Below are 15,647 nucleotides of genomic sequence, written 5' to 3' on the forward strand. Positions count from 1 at the left end.
TGTTATGGACTACAGTTCCCATCATCCCCTGCCAGCATCATGCTGGCAGGGGATGATGGGAACTGTAGTCCATAACATCTGGAGGGCCGCGAGTTTGACACCTATGCACCAGATGAACAACAGTTACAGATAAGCGCAACTTTGTGTTCATCATCGTCTCTTCACTTTCTGAGGAGGCAGATGTGAGCTTGTCACCATAACAATTGATTGTAAAGCTGCTCTCCCAACAGCTGCAACTATTCTGGAATCCACGTCAATGGAGCAACGTCGGAAGAACGTGGAGGGAGTGGACCCAGTAGCTGTTTTGCGGATATCCCGAAGATTGACACTGGAGAGGAAAACAGCAGAAGAGGCTTGGGCCCTGGTGAAACAGGCCTTAATGTAGAGTGTACCATCACCTCACCAAAGTCAAATCAATTGCAGAAACTACCTACCTAGACATGGTCTTTAGGGAAGCAGCTTTCCCCTTTTTGGGCACTTTCAAACTAATAAATTCTTGTTTGTCTTGTCTAAATGAAATTGTATGTTTTAATTTTAAATGTGGAATTTTAAAAATGAGTGCCCTTCTGACACTGAGTGGAGTGACTGCTCAGATGACAACTGAAGATTTGAGAAAAACAGGTAAAGTAATGTCCTGGGACATATGGAACTGGGAACTAACTGCCTTGGGTCTAAATTTTGAGCCAGGATATAGTACTATCTTATCAGGATGGTGAAAGTGGAACCAAATTGTAGAGCCGATAATTTGCCTACTCTCCTGGACGAGGTGATGGGGATCAGAAAAGATAAAGATAAGATAAAAAGATAAAAAAGACAATGCAGATGTTGCCGGTGGCTCAAAAGTGTATCTGATCGCCCTGAATTCTAAAAGATTTATATACATCTCAGATTCAGGTTGCAACCAATTTTCCCAAGTTCATAATGAATATAGCCTCAAACAGCAACGGTAAGAAAACTGACAGAGATTAGAACTGGAAAGGATGATGTGGAAAGGATGAGTGAGGAGCAGACCTTGATATCTTTCTCTGATCCAAAGGAATTATGGGAACTTCAAAGATCCCCCTCTAAGGAAGGAGAATATTTCCTACCAAGGGAAGGAAAGGGTGTCCTTGGACAGCAGAGGAGCTCAAATATGATGCCAGAACAGGACTGTGCTCATACAATCAGTGTGTATATTATTAGTTGACTATTAAGCAATGTGAGAGGGTTCTGGGAAGGAGGCGGTCAGCCAGACAAGGTAATTCTGCAGCCAAAAGCAATCCTCTCTCTGAACCGTTTTCATCTTGTCCCATTTTTTCCAGCAACTTTTGTCCGCTCTCTGAATGGCAACGTGAGACCCATGAAACCTCTATATTTGGAGGAATTTTGAAAGGAATATTGGGAGGGCTATTCTAACATGATGGCTTTCTAAGATCTGGGTCTTTATCAGGCTACCTGTGCATCTGTTTCACTGTATACCAGTGGTGGTGAAGATGTGGCACTCCGAGCCCTCTCTATGGGCACGTGCAAACAGAGTGGCTCCCCAAACCCACATCTAGGCTGGCCTGGGCCGCTGGGCTCGATTATTAGCATTAAACCTAAGACCTAGTTTTGGGAAAGCAGTTTAAATAACCCCGTTAAGCACTGTTAACCCGAGTGATTTTCATGCGAAGAACTAAAGCGCGATCCTTTACCTGGGAGCAAGCTTGGTTGCTGGCAATGGGGCTTGCTTATGAGTAAACCCTCCTAGGATCGCAATTCACCCATTGGAAGAATTGCACGGTTGCTTCAAAGCAAAGCCACCGACTACCACCAATCTTACTCCCGAGTAACGCACGCCTTGGAGCCAACCGTTTTTTCTAAACTAAAACCTAAGTATTCAGGTTAAATTGCCGTGTTGGCACTTTGCAATAAATAGGTGGGTTTTGGGTTGCAATTTGGGCACTCGGTCTCAAAAAGGTTCGCCATCACTGCTGTATACTCTGGCTTCTTAGTGTGTTTCTTGAATATATACCCTGGCAGTGACATAAGCATTCTTACATCATTAGTCTTCTTATACAAGTGGCTAAAAGTATCAGACCCGAGCAGCTTGCTAGTTCACACAGCTTCAGCTCATAACGTACCCAGAATAAAATGTGAATGTAGCTAAATCCAAAGGCCAGCCTTCTATAGGAAAAGTGGCAGGGCTATAATTCAGCTTCGGAAGTCAAATCTATATTAACTTGACAGCAGCAAGCTCATGGTCCCTGGCCCTGTTTCCCAGCACAAGGTGTTTCTGATTAGTACTGTCAGCTTGGTTTTAGTCAAAGAAGGCACATGCAAAGAGCGCATCTCTTGGCTCAAAGCAATGATTAAGATAAAAAACAAGGCCCAAACCCTTGGTCACGTTGTTTAGCTAATAAGAATCTTTGGCTTGCCGGAAACAGGAAAGATGTTCAAAACAGTGTGTCAACTTACCCACCACACTGTATTTTCGCAGATGAAGGTAAGATACTGATAGCGACTTAGGAAGAACACTTTAATACCCACAAGACAGATTGTAGCCGCCATCACACACCTGGTATCTGCAATGGTAAAAGACACCATCAGGAACACGAAACCTTCCTTAGAGTGGAATTGGCACTATGAACAAAGACCATTTCCACCCCATATTAAGCATAAATATGAGACCAAATCCTTGAAATGGCAGTGAATGCAAGCCACAGAAAGGCTTTTTGGTGCCAGAAAAATCTTTGCATTTATTTATTTATTTAAAATATTTATCAGCTGGCTCCCTCCCTTGCAAAGTTCAAGGTAGCTTTCAGACATAGATTAAACACACAGAATAAATACATTAAAAATATAAAACATTTAAAATTTCCACGGAGGACTGCTGCTAAACCTAACCAAATGTAGTCCTAAATGAAACTGTTTTCAGCTGCCTCCTAAAGATCTAAAGTGCATACCTCCCTGGGAGGGCTGTTCCATTATCAAGGGGATGCTACTGAAAAGGTCCTTCTCGTGTATTCACATGTTACTTGTGTAGAAGTCAGTAAGTCAATCCCTCCCCAACCAAGGTCAAAGAACAGCAAATTGCCCAAGGCCACTGACAGCTGTTTCATATATCATCCCCACCCCCCTGCCCCAGAATACAGGAAACACTTGTGTGTCATAACTTTCAAGGGACAAGGAGAGTTTACGGACCAGGTAGCTAAAACTGAGGTGAAGTTTTCAAATTGTGCTTTGTGTTTGATCTTGCCACATGAAGATTATTCCCACTCAGCAAAAATCTCATGTAAGATTGTGTAGGAGCAGGAATCAGATCTCCCATCATGGTGCAACAAACCTGTGAAACCACAGCTTCTGTGGAATGCAATACCTGCCATGCTGCATCAATGTAAAGATTTAGATTGTCCTCTGTTGTGTCTCCCAATAGCTGAAGCCCAGCTTCACCATCTGTTTAGTCAAGCAATGGCTAGCCAGAAATTTCTGGGAAACCCAAGAGGAGGATAGGAAGACAGCAGTTATTTTACTTCAAAAGCTGGTATCTGGGGCTATACTGCCTCTAATCACATTTGTCTAGCATGGCCGCTGACCAGACTCCATGACAGCAACACAATTTTCCAAAAGATTCCTTCAGGGCTAGTACAGGCAGCTTGCTGATGGCCATACTGAACTAGAGTGCCACACAGAAAAGATGACTTAGCCCACTGGATTGGGGGAATAAGCGCTACTCTAGTCTGGGGTGGTGCTGGTGCTTCTAGTCTACATCCTTGTTTAAGTCTCCACTTGTGGATTGAACAACACCGACCCAACCCAGACACAGTTAAGCACTGAAATCACACTGAAAATCAACAGGACATTAAGTATTTGGCTGGAATGTGCTGGTAGTTGTTGTTCTATCTATATATAGAGCTCAATATGTGTGAGCTCTGTCTGTGGTACTTTTGTGTGTGTGTGTGTGTGTGTGTGTGTGTGTGTGTGTGTGTGTGTGTGTGTACACACACACGGACATGCACACACGCATATACATACATACATACATACATACATACATACATACATACATACATACATGCATACATATAAAATCACACATATCGAGCTCTATTTTCCATTTTCCACTAGGCTGAAAGAAAGCTTGCCTCAAATGATTTAGTAGTAAGACGAGGCCTAGCCTGGCTACACTTAGCAGCTCAACAGGTTGCCTGTGTGGGAAACAGTCGATTCCAGATGCTCCGGAACCTCCCATAGCTATTCTGACAGGCAGAGAAGGTTGTCTTGAAGCACAAGCTCACCTTCCAACATTCCCAGAAGGAGAGCATCCTGGGAGAAATAAGAATAGCTCAATTCAGCAACCAGCAAGCAAACTCCGTGCTCAAAGACTACATCATATCCTGCCTTGGGACTTTTACCATCTATGCAAACCACCGTTTCCCCCCCTCTTTGAGGAGGGTTTCTTTTACTGAAAATTTAATGTCGGACGCTGGGAAGTTGTATGTAATGTTGTATTTATTGGGGTTTAATGATTTTATGACTTATGGAGCCTATTATTTATTTGTAATTTTATTCTATTTCGTGCTCTATCTGTCTGTTTACTCTGTTGTTCACCGCCCAGAGCCCTTCGGGGGAAGGGTGGTATATAACTCTGACGATAAATAAATAATGTAGGATAAGCATTTATTGACGGCAGAGCACGTGTGGAGATGCATCTGCGGCACCCTATATCATTCTAGTCACCCCCTCTGAAAATGATAAGTGTATAGCTGAAAAGGTGACAGAGTTGCTACCAAAATTATTAACGGGTCAGAGCACTTTGCCGAGAAGGAAAGGTTAAAAAATTTGTCGGTTTTTGTTATGCAGAGTTGTAAGTGGGATCATATACAGTTATAAGTGGAGATGGTTTTCTCCCTCTCCCTTAACACCAGTATTCTGGGACGCCAAAGGAAGTCAATGAGCAGTAGATTCAACACAGACAAAGCAGGGCTTTGCATAACCCAGTCTGTGGTACTTCCTGCCACAGGACACAGCAATGGCCGTTATTTGTTTCGATGTTTTTTAACTCTGAACTCTGAACGCATGTTGGTTCATGAGGCAGCTTGTAAACAAGAACAAAACAAAAATAAATAGAACCTTTATGTTCACAAGCGCTGTGTCTCTGAATTGCTAGGTGGTGAACAGCAATAAACAGCGAGGATGGGGGGGCACTCGTCGGCTTCCATGTCCCCCTGCTTGCGGGCCTTCCAATAGCATTTACTTGATCCCAAGGGGAACAGGGTGCTGCAGTAGATGCCCCTTTGTTCTGGTCCAGCAGGGTGGTTCTGACATTATTCTGTGGGTTGGCTATTCCAACTTGCATGTTGCTGTTTTAGGAAATGGATCTTAAAGACGACTCCGTGTGCATTTCTTCCTGGAGCGTCCCGTATCACAAGCCTTTCTGCAAAAGCTGCTTACATTGTTTCTAGCCCACCAATTAAAAGTTTCCTCTGTAGAATTCCACACGTTTCCCCCCCATTTTGGTCCAAAAACAATTCCAGGCAAATTTTTGTCCATTGTTTCAAAAAATACTTTTACAGTGATGTTTCAAAGCAGGCTTACCTCACAGTGCGGTCATACTGAAATGTTTCTTTCTTTCCCGCCCAAACGGTGAGCTGTTTTCTACACCCCACTTACAGTCGCCAAAAGTACCCTTCAGTGCCTGCACTGCATCACGATTTTTTTGTCCCTCACCTAGACACTTCCCCCCCCCCACTTAAAGTTTAAATTAATTGCGTACCCCCATTTTGCGGTTCAACAAATTAGCAATGCTATGAAACATCACTGAAGCATTTGTGTGAAAAAAAGCCACAAAATAAATGGTGGCCAGGAAACAATGCTTGGAGGAGGGGAGTGTGGGCAAACTTTGTGGTAAATGATGAGATTGAAATGCCTTTGAAATGTAATAAGCGCGATGTGTGGAAAAGGCCTTAGAGCAGGCAAAGGAACATGCTAGCGTTCGCCTCATCTTTTTCTTTGCATCTGGCGATAGTCTTTTGATTTAAAAAAATGAGATTTTTGGTACTGCTTTTCTTTGAAAACCAACCAGCGAATGGCTGTTTCTGTTTTCCAAAGAAGAACTTCCAAGTCCTTCACATTCTATTATTGCCTTGTCCGGTGCACTCCTGATCTTCAGATGCGATAAGATGGCACTTGAAAGGATTTGGAGAGGGAGGAAGAGGTGAGGGGCGGCTGCAGACAGTAGAACACGGTTCCCCTTCGAAGGCCTCATGCACTCATTCTAATGCAGCTGCTAAAGATTGTCTTGTTTAGCAACTTGAAAAATGGGGGAGAAGTTCTGTTGCTGTTGCTCAGCTTTAGAGGAAGAAGAGCCAGGTGGGATTCATGAATTAGCGATTCTACCATAATAGCAGCTGCAGCACAGCAAGCTGCCCGGGGGTTGTGCGCATGTGGCAAGTTACTCTCTTATTCTGTTGGTGCTAAACTTTCAAAACTTTGTAAGTCTTGAAGTGCCTTGCCTGAGTCAGATCAATAGCCTATCAAGCTCCATTCTGTTCATCCAGGCTGGCAGCAGCAATCCTGGCTCTCAGGTGGGAGTTTTTTTTAATGTCCTGTGGTCCCTTTAACTGCTGGGAGATGAACAGGGACCTTCTGCATACAAAACGGATGTTCCAGCACTGTCCTTGGCATGATATAATGAACACATTAGTTGCTTACAGTTGAGTCAGACCTTTGCTCTATGGGGATCAGTATTGCCTACTCTGACTGGCAGTGGCTTTCTAGTGTCTCAGGGGAGGGAGTTAATTTACCTCCATGCAATGAACACATGAAGCTATCTTATATTCAATCAGACCATCGGCCCATCAAAGTCAGTCTTGTCAACTCTGACTGGAAGCAGCTCTCCAAGGTCTCACGCTGCGGTCTTTCACATCACCGACTATATTATCCTTATAAAGGGGCGATGCGGGGAATTGAGCCTGGAACCTTCTGCACAAAAAAAGATGCTCTCCCACTGAACCACAGCCCTTTCCCCAAATTCTGCCTGGCTGGATCGGTCCAAAGCTCTTCATTACTAGGGGTTCTGGCAGATGCCGTCAAGCACTCACAGCCCAGATATAAAAGTAACCAGTCTACCCCCATTCTCACTCATAGGCTGATTCCCCACGGTCAATTAATCGCATTATACTTATGCGAAATATCAAGGATTCAAGAATAACTCCCCACTGTTCGATTGACGAACAAGGATTCATTCCGGTTCTGGTGCTCATTCTTCCCCTTATCCCGCATCTTTGCTGAACCTGCTTGAAAGTACTACTTTTTCAAAAAACATGTCTTCGATCCAGTTTGGAGGGGAGGATCGGGGGTCTAATCTTGGTTCAAATTTCCCACCGTGGAGCATGACGCAAATGCCTTACAACCAATCAGTGTGCGCGGTGCTGTCCTCGTGAGAGCACGAGAGAACGAGAACCAACCAGATACTTGGGCGGGGGAGATGTTTTTGTGGGAGAACAAAAAAAGGTCCTGCCCCAACACGGCACAATAGGCAATCAGAAGAGACCTGTCAAGCCGATCGCATGGTAGTGGGGATTGTTACATTTCTTTAATCTGAGATAGGCCTAGATGTCTTCACTGTGGGGAGGTTGAAACCTCGATGACCTTATTTTCAAACTTGGTTTGATTTAGATTGAATTTCCTGGTTGGGATTCGACCAAAGGGGGGGGGGGATCTTCCTGACCCCTCATCCAATGGGGAGGTGACAGCAGATTCCCAGATTAAAAAAACTGCAGGAGGGCCTGAGTCCAAATTTCTGTTTGTCACTTCACTTTGGTATTCAGAAGTTTCTGTGACATTGAAGATGATTTAACCATTTTTGGTAATTCCACAAGATGCAGCTGTTATATTTTCATATGAGTGGAAAATAGCAGTCATGTTCAGAGCCACAGAAATAGGGAACAATAGCCTGCGAAGGCATTAGGATCACAAAAGAACCATAAGCTACACCCTATAGCAAACTTCAGATACAGCCTTACCCAAAGGAAAGATTACCCCAGTGAAAAGGCAAATTAGGTTTCATTCATGCCCCACTAACCACTGCTCTACTTCTTCTTGGGAAAAGGCTTTGTTTACATGCAGTTCATCTGGGGTGGCTGACACCAGACTACCACTAACAACCATAAACAGGCTAAAATTTAAACTCCATAAACCAGTGGCAAAGCCACAAGGGAACGGGGGTGTGCTGTGCACCGGGCGCACGCCTGGGGGCGCAAAAATTGCCCCCAGGTCCTTCCCCCCGTGGTGCCCCCCCGCCTGAGGAACTACAGTTCCCAGAAGACCTTGGGGCTCACAAGGTCTCCTGGGAAGTATAGTTCCCATCAGGCCTTTTTTTTTATTACTGAGAACAAGGCCTTTTGCAGCCTGAAAAAGTTCTGAAAAAGGAACTAAGGTAGGTGTGGGAAGGGGGGCACCGCGGGTGGGGGGGATATAGAATGCGCACCGGGAGCAGTTTGGCCCAGCTACGCCTCTGCCGTAAACTCCAAATGCAGTTTTTTTGCATTGGGAATCTGTGCCACCTCCTCCCAAAGCTGGCTTCCCCAGCCAGCACGTTACCTCTTCATGTGCATACTCACTTGCAACTGCTTTAAGCCTATCTCAGAAAAATATGTTAGCAAAGGTTGCATATCCCTCCACTATAGAATTCAACATACTGGACCTTCTATGTTGTAGAATGCTGCACTTGGGTCCTACGGCTTTCCTACTCCTGCTCCCCTCCCCACTCTGTTTGAAAGAGAAGTGGGCTGCGAGCATCCCTTACTTGGATCCACTTATACCCAAAATAATGATTTTGATAAACGCATAACAATGAATGGTAATTCTCATATTCGTTTGAGACTATATTCTAATGGGGAAGCATACCATTTTCTCGAGCGCTGCACCTCAACTGCCCACACTAACATCTTTTTCTAAAACAGAATATACCTGCTCTGAGACTTCAGAGGGGCTTGGTAACACTGCATGGATTTTCCTATGCCAGGTCCATTTGGTCAATAGGAGCCACTGGGAGAGCAGAAGAGGACTACCTTGCTTGCACCATAACAGTGCAGGCTTACAAACTACAGTCCACAGAGCCCATCTGCATCTCCCCTGCTCTCTTTCCCACCTGTGCCCCGTCATAATTCCCTGCCTGTGCATGTTTGAGTTCAGCCATCTAACCTTGATCTGCAGCCAATGAAGCTTTCATTAATTTTTAAAAAGGGAAATTTATTTTGTTTGGCTAAGAACAGGCCAAAAAAAAAACCCGGGGGGAGGTGACTAGGGTATGGATCTCTGCTTTTAGTGGAAAGCAGAAAAGCTCCTTTTATTTTCGCAGGGTCTGCAAAACTGTTTTCACATGATCCTTAGGCAATGAAGTCTTAACACTCCCCAAACAATCACATTCCTTCAGGGCAGCTGAAGCATTATGAGAAAAACTCTCAGACAGTCTAAATCCCATATTCGCATAATCAACACGGTGAACGTATTATCTCCATAAGCAACCAATTTCTTATCCCATTCCTTCTCCTAACCCTAACCCTACCCCCCCCCCCCCCGGCCTCCATGCAGGCTGACTTTTGCCCTCCCCAGGCTCTGGGGATGGTGGGAGACGGGGTGGGGGCGCTTGGAGGAGGTGTTGCCCCCGAGCGCTATTTCCCCTCCATACGTTTCTACTGGAGAGAAATGCCACAGGAGCCAGGGAGTAGGGAAGCCCGGAGGAGGTGTTGCTTCAGGTGCCATTCCTCCTCCTTACATTTCTGCTGGAGATCTCTCATGGCTTTCTAAGGGGCTAAGAGGGGGTATTTTCTCAAGGGGTAGATGTTCAACAACCAACTCCAAAAGACTAGTCTAGCTATGTAGCTCCATTGCTCTGCTCCCCCCTCCTCTGAGAGCAATGGTTTCCACAATTCCTGCCCCCACAATGATCATAAGCACTGGAACAAAGGGCTCTTCCCAGACACTTACACAGTATTCAGCAGAACTGACGGGACTTCCAGCCCTGAGAAGTAGCCTCGGAGGGAGGGAGCCAGCGCATCTGAAACAAGAGCGGCAAGAAAGCAAACATAAATAAGATAAGACCAATCCCCCTTCCAGGACTTCCCCTTCAATTACTAGCAGCGGCTGGTGAACCACTCGATCCATTGATTGGAACATTTATATCTCACCTTTTCTCTTGGCTCAAGATGGCTTACCGATAGCTATTAAAACATCACAGATTGAAAACAAATAACAACCTCCAATGTCTCCCTCTCTTCACTGCAACGTTTACTTTTTACCCCTGAGGTTTTCCTTTCTGCTCCTCTTGCTCTCTAAAGTGGCCAGGTGCAAAGGAAGACAGCAAAGATCCTGGGCCTCAAACAGCTGGACAGCAGAAGGCATTTGGACAGGCGCACTTTGCCAAGCAGGAGGAGAGAAAACCATGTCTGCTGAAATTTCCCACGTCTGCGTAACTGTTAAAAAGGAAGGAGCTCTCACTGGATATGCATATTGTATATTTTCCCCGAAGGTTCTCCACTGAACATTCATCATAAAAGCCGTTGCTAAACAAAATGACGTACTATGCTTGTTCTGTATGAACTGTGAATTATTTCTGAAACTAAGAGCGGGAAGAGGGCTGCTACCAGCAAGCGAAGGCAGCAGAGGTTCGCTTATCCCAGGAGGTAACTGTTCCATAATTGATGTGGATACTCATGATGATTGAAAATTTCACAACAGCAAGTACAATTTGCATACCCCAGTTACGATCACGGGGCACCCATAAACACATACTACTTTGACATTTCAGAGACAAGAATTACAGGCCTAGAAGATATCACAGGAGACTTCACAACTAGAGATTCCCCCCCACTCCCTGCCCCCAAGAATCTAAATTCAGCTCCTGGCATCCCTACTTGGTCTTTTCACCAAATCCATCTGCAGCTCCAATGCTACTTTCAGTTTAGATATTTTCTTACTACTGCTCCATCACTGCAGACACAATCGTTCACACTGGATGAGGTGCAAATCCAGCCAAGGTAAATCAATGCTTCCTGCTTAAGCTGGTAGTGTCAATATTTACTTTTTTTTACTTCTTTCTATAATTCTTCCTTTTTCCCATTAGGAAAAAGTCTTGCACATGGGGGTCTCAAGAGATATCCCGTCCAGACCCAGACTTGCTTAGCACCAGAAAGATAACTGGATCCCATGGATTCAAGCTATGCTGCCTCCATTCCACAAATGTGTGAAATGCCACTTTTAAAGAATACTAATTTATCTCTCTTTTTCTTTGCTGTCAAGTTGCAGCCGTCTTCTGGCAATTAAACAGGATTTTTGAATCAAGCGATGTTCAGAGGCGGCTTGCCATTGCCTGCCTCTCCACAGAAATCTGGGACTTCCTGCAGTACTGCAGTACTGACTAGGTCAGGGGTGGCCAACCTATGGCACTCCAGATGTTCATGGACTGTAATTCCCAATTGGCCATGCTGGCAGGGGCTGCTGGGAATTGCAGTCCATGAACATTGGAGTGCCATAGGTTGGCCACCCCTGGACTAGGTTAACTTCCAAGATCTGACAAGATTGGGCTAGCTGGGGCTATCCAAATCAGGTCAAGGATTTCTACAGCAATGTAATTTGGCAATACAGTTTTGTGTGTGACACACATACCACATTTCCCCAACAAACCAGTGTCTTTGAACAAACGTATTTGAGTAGTCACATGCACACAATTCCCCACAATCTGAGATTTAAAAACTTATTAATGCATTAGGGTTTATTTATTTATTTATTGATTGATTGATTGATTGATTGATTGATTGATTGATTGATTGATTGTTTCATCAGGATTGTAGCGAGAGCATTCCCTCACCTTGCATTATCTGTTTACATATCCATTTCATTCCAAAAACATTTCAAACGACTAAATACCCAGTGTCAACAGTCCACTTCTTTCTCAACCCTGGGACATAGCCATCAGAGCAAGTGGTTAGTGGTTAGTGCTGAGATTTCTGGAATGTGATTTGGTCCTGCCAAAAAATTCAGACGTAATTTATTGTCGGAAGGCTTTCGTATTGAATTCCATTGAAGCTTCCGGGTTGCATGGTCAGAGCCTAGTAGCATGCCTGACGTTTCGCCTATCAAATCCTCTGAAGATGCCAGCCACAGATTCAGGCGAAACGTCAGGAGAGAATGCTGCTAAAACACAGCCATACAGCCCGGAAACCACACAATACCCCAGTTCAGACGACGTTGGGAAGAGCAGCTCAATTGCAAGGGCACAGACTCTGAGACCACAAGCAGACACGCTGCAGCTAGAAGTAGGTCAATGCCTGGAGCCACTGGGCAAGATCTGGCCTCTTTCCTTTTCTCTCTATCTCAGTTTTACCAAATTCTGCCATCTGCTTCAGAAGCGCAGCTGTCCATTTCTAAACTCCATGGGCGAATGAGAGGGACTGAAGCCAGCCAAGAAAGTAGGCATTAAGAGAAGGCAGCAACAGCCCAAAGCAGATAATTTTTTCTCTCTCTCTTGTCAGATCCAGCGCAAAATAGGCTGTTGAGCCCAGAAATCACTGCACAGTCACTAGTCAAGAGTTTAGAACAGGTGGCAGCAGAGTTCAAAAACTTTATGAAATGGTCTGTGCTTTTTAACCTCTGTTTTATCCCTGGTTTCAGCAGTTGGGTGCAGTCCAGTCCAGCTAACTACCATATCCCAGTATCTTCTTTCTTTTCCCAGATTATGTAAAAGCATATATTTTGCACTCTGGAATAGGAATCCAGATGTTTCTGAAAGGTTATGTTGCACTGTGGTTGGTGGGGTGGGGGTGCTTTATGCCTATTAAAGGTTAATAAAGATAAAGATAAAGGGGTGGGGGTGGGTTGTTACTATGAGATTTCAGCAGATGAGAAAGGGGGCTTTTCTGGTTTTTTGAAAACTGGGGAATATGGGTGCTAGACCAGGGGACCCCAAGGTGGTGCCCATGGGCACAAGGGCACTCACCAACACATTTCCTGGTGCCCAACAAGTGCTCTTAGGGAGTGGGTGCGCCCAGGAGGGCTCTTGCCCAGCCAAGCTTCTGATTGCCCACTGGAGATTCAATTGGCAGTGCAGATTTTTTTTAAAAAATCTTCTTTTGGCAGCAGCTGCCAACACAAAAAAAGAATCTTCGCTGTGTGACCAAAGGTAAGCCTCAGCAGCCATTTTGTGGCTGGCTTAATCTCCTGTGTGTCATACAGGAATACAAAGATATACTCTTGGAGGTCATGCTAAACTCATCTTTCATTCAGCCTGACCCATCTCTCAGCTAGCCTATTTCCTCCTAGGTTCACTGCAGAAACCTGCAGAAGAATATATCAACAGAAACACTGCAGAAGAATATATCAACAAAGGCACCCTTGGTCAGGACTTTGTGCTTCTGGGCAGTGGTGGGATCCAAAAATTTTAATAACAGGTTCCGATAGTGGTAGGATTCAAACAGTGGCGCCGCCGCCACACACGCACCTCCAGTCCCTATTGGGCAGGGGGGTTGTTTTAGTAACCCCTTCTTGGCACTCAGAAAAAATTAGTAACCACTTCCAGAGAAGTGGTGAGAACTGGTTGGATCCCACCTCCGCTTCTGGGTCTGTCAGGCAGTGAGCCAAAAGCAAATTAGTGCTGCCTGCTTTCTGGGGTTGGGTAGGGGAGAAGAGAAGGTAGGGGAAGAGTTTCCAGAGGAAAATGGGTGAAGGGAGAGCTTAGGCACACATAATGCCAGGTGGGAATCAGCTGAGTGTAGCAGGTGTCGGTGTAATGCGTGAAAATTAGTGCTCCTTGGGGTTGGACTGTTGTGCCCAGAACTACAAAATACAGGCATAATTCTTAGCTCAGAAATATGACCTTGTTTACAACACAGTCAGTGTGGCTCTTCCTCACGAATGAAACTTTATTCAACATGCAATAAAAAGGCCCAATGTCTAAACAGACTCGCAGTTCCTGTGATGCATACGCTGGATTAGACACAGTAAAATAATTAGGGTTTGACAGGATACAAGTGAGTAGTTGAAGCTTTTAAGAAAGATCCGGTGAAAAGACTATCTTTTTTTCCAGTGTTAAAAACCTGGAGACCACACCAGGAGATGGAGAAAAACTGTCACTGGGCCAACAATAACAGGGAAAAGAAACAGGCCAATTATAAGGAAAAAATAGTGTCACGTGGCATACTGCTGCAACCGACAACAGACAAGCATCTATTCTTAAAGGTACACCAAACATTTACACAAAATCTGCGAACTATAGCCTTACACAGGTTGTGTATCTGATATGGCTGCCAACCAATGAAGAAGAACTGATTAATCTGTTAGTTGCTTATATGAATAACACAAGTTTTGAAGGAAAATACTGCTTTTTTATTATACGGTAGTGCCCAACTTTCATTCCTAGCTGATTTGCTCCTTAAATATTACTATAGTTATTATGATTATTATAATATATACAGAATGTAGCTCATATTTGGACATTGACCACTTGTGGACTGAAGGTATGGATGAAAATACACAGCAACAAACACAGAATATTCACAATACCTCAAACTGAAGTCAGTTAACATGTTGGCTGTATTACACTACTCAGTGTGGAATTTGCATTGTTTATTGTACATACTGTGGTATTTTTACTATATTATTCTCTAATGTTGTAATCCATTTTATTGCATTGTCAGTTGCGTTATCCTTTTTTATTTCGTTTTTTTAAAAAAAATTTAACTCTGCCTTGTGACGCAGCAAGAAAGACAGCTGATGAATAAAGTAAATAATCAAGTTCAGAGAAACCATGGGCAACAAACTTGAATGCATGAATAAACCCTCCGGTTGTGGCGTCTCAGGAAAGACCCAATTCTAATGTTTTCATACATGGTACATACAGGTACAGCAGCTTCTCGGGGTAGGCCTTCATCACATGAAAGCAAACATACCTACCATTTAACACAGGCACAGAGAAGCATTTTAGCTGTAGCAAGATTCTTATAACCAGGGGTTATATGCACCACAGGGAGATCAGACAATACATCTTACCAAAGTTTGATCTTCATAAAAGACATCCCAAAGCAATTAAGTTTTAAAACCCACATGGGAAAAATGATTTGGTCCCAGGGAAAACTTCTTAGAAGGAGCTGTCATCTGGATAACTCGCTTGGAATTGCGACCCTCCCCCTCCCACTGTCAGCAACAGAAGCAAAGCCAAAAATGCTTCATGTTTCAAAAATGCACTGCTGCAGAGTGAAATTGGCAACATTTGGCTTGGAGTGCGTAGACACCATGCCATTCTAGAGCGGACTTATATGTTCTGGACCTTGTACTGTATCGGAACTGACAGGTTTAGATCTGTAAATCAGATTCCTAACTCCAGCAACACCAATGCCAGATAAGGAAGTGAATGAGAAGCAGCACATTCTGGTGTAGTAACGGCTCTCGATATTTATAAAATATAATTTGGCTTGTGAAATTCACTGCTATGGGACATAAGAGCTATAGCTTTGTAATGTCGAAGGCTTTCACGGCCGGAATCACTTGGGTGCTGTGTGGTTTCCGGGCTGTATGGCCGTGTTCTAGCAGCATTCTCTCCTGACGTTTCGCCTGCATCTGTGGCTGGCATCTTCAGAGGATCATATGATCCTCTGAAGATGCCAGCCACAGATGCAGGCGAAACGTCAGGA

At 44.4% G+C, this 15,647-nt stretch overlaps 1 protein-coding gene and 1 long non-coding RNA gene across 3 annotated transcripts in view; both read right to left on the bottom strand.

Moving 5' to 3' along the window:
• The window catches only part of NCAN (neurocan), a 308,547-nt gene extending 307,108 nt beyond the window's left edge, over window positions 1-1,439 (bottom strand). For both annotated transcript variants that reach the window (XM_048496292.1, XM_048496291.1), the window contains exon 1: window positions 1,435-1,439. The gene's annotated coding sequence lies outside the window, so the exon portion shown is untranslated. The remainder of the gene's footprint in view (window positions 1-1,434) is intronic.
• A 475-nt stretch (window positions 1,440-1,914) lies between these two features.
• On the bottom strand, window positions 1,915-10,554 carry LOC125432480. Its single transcript, XR_007244481.1, has 3 exons — window positions 10,152-10,554; window positions 9,952-10,021; window positions 1,915-2,543 (listed from the first exon to the last, which is right to left on the bottom strand). It is a non-coding gene; the product is annotated as an uncharacterized LOC125432480 (long non-coding RNA).
• Window positions 10,555-15,647: the final 5,093 nt, after the last annotated feature.

The sequence above is a fragment of the Sphaerodactylus townsendi genome, linkage group LG05 (assembly GCF_021028975.2).
Source record: "Sphaerodactylus townsendi isolate TG3544 linkage group LG05, MPM_Stown_v2.3, whole genome shotgun sequence".
Taxonomy (NCBI): Eukaryota; Metazoa; Chordata; class Lepidosauria; order Squamata; family Sphaerodactylidae; genus Sphaerodactylus; species Sphaerodactylus townsendi.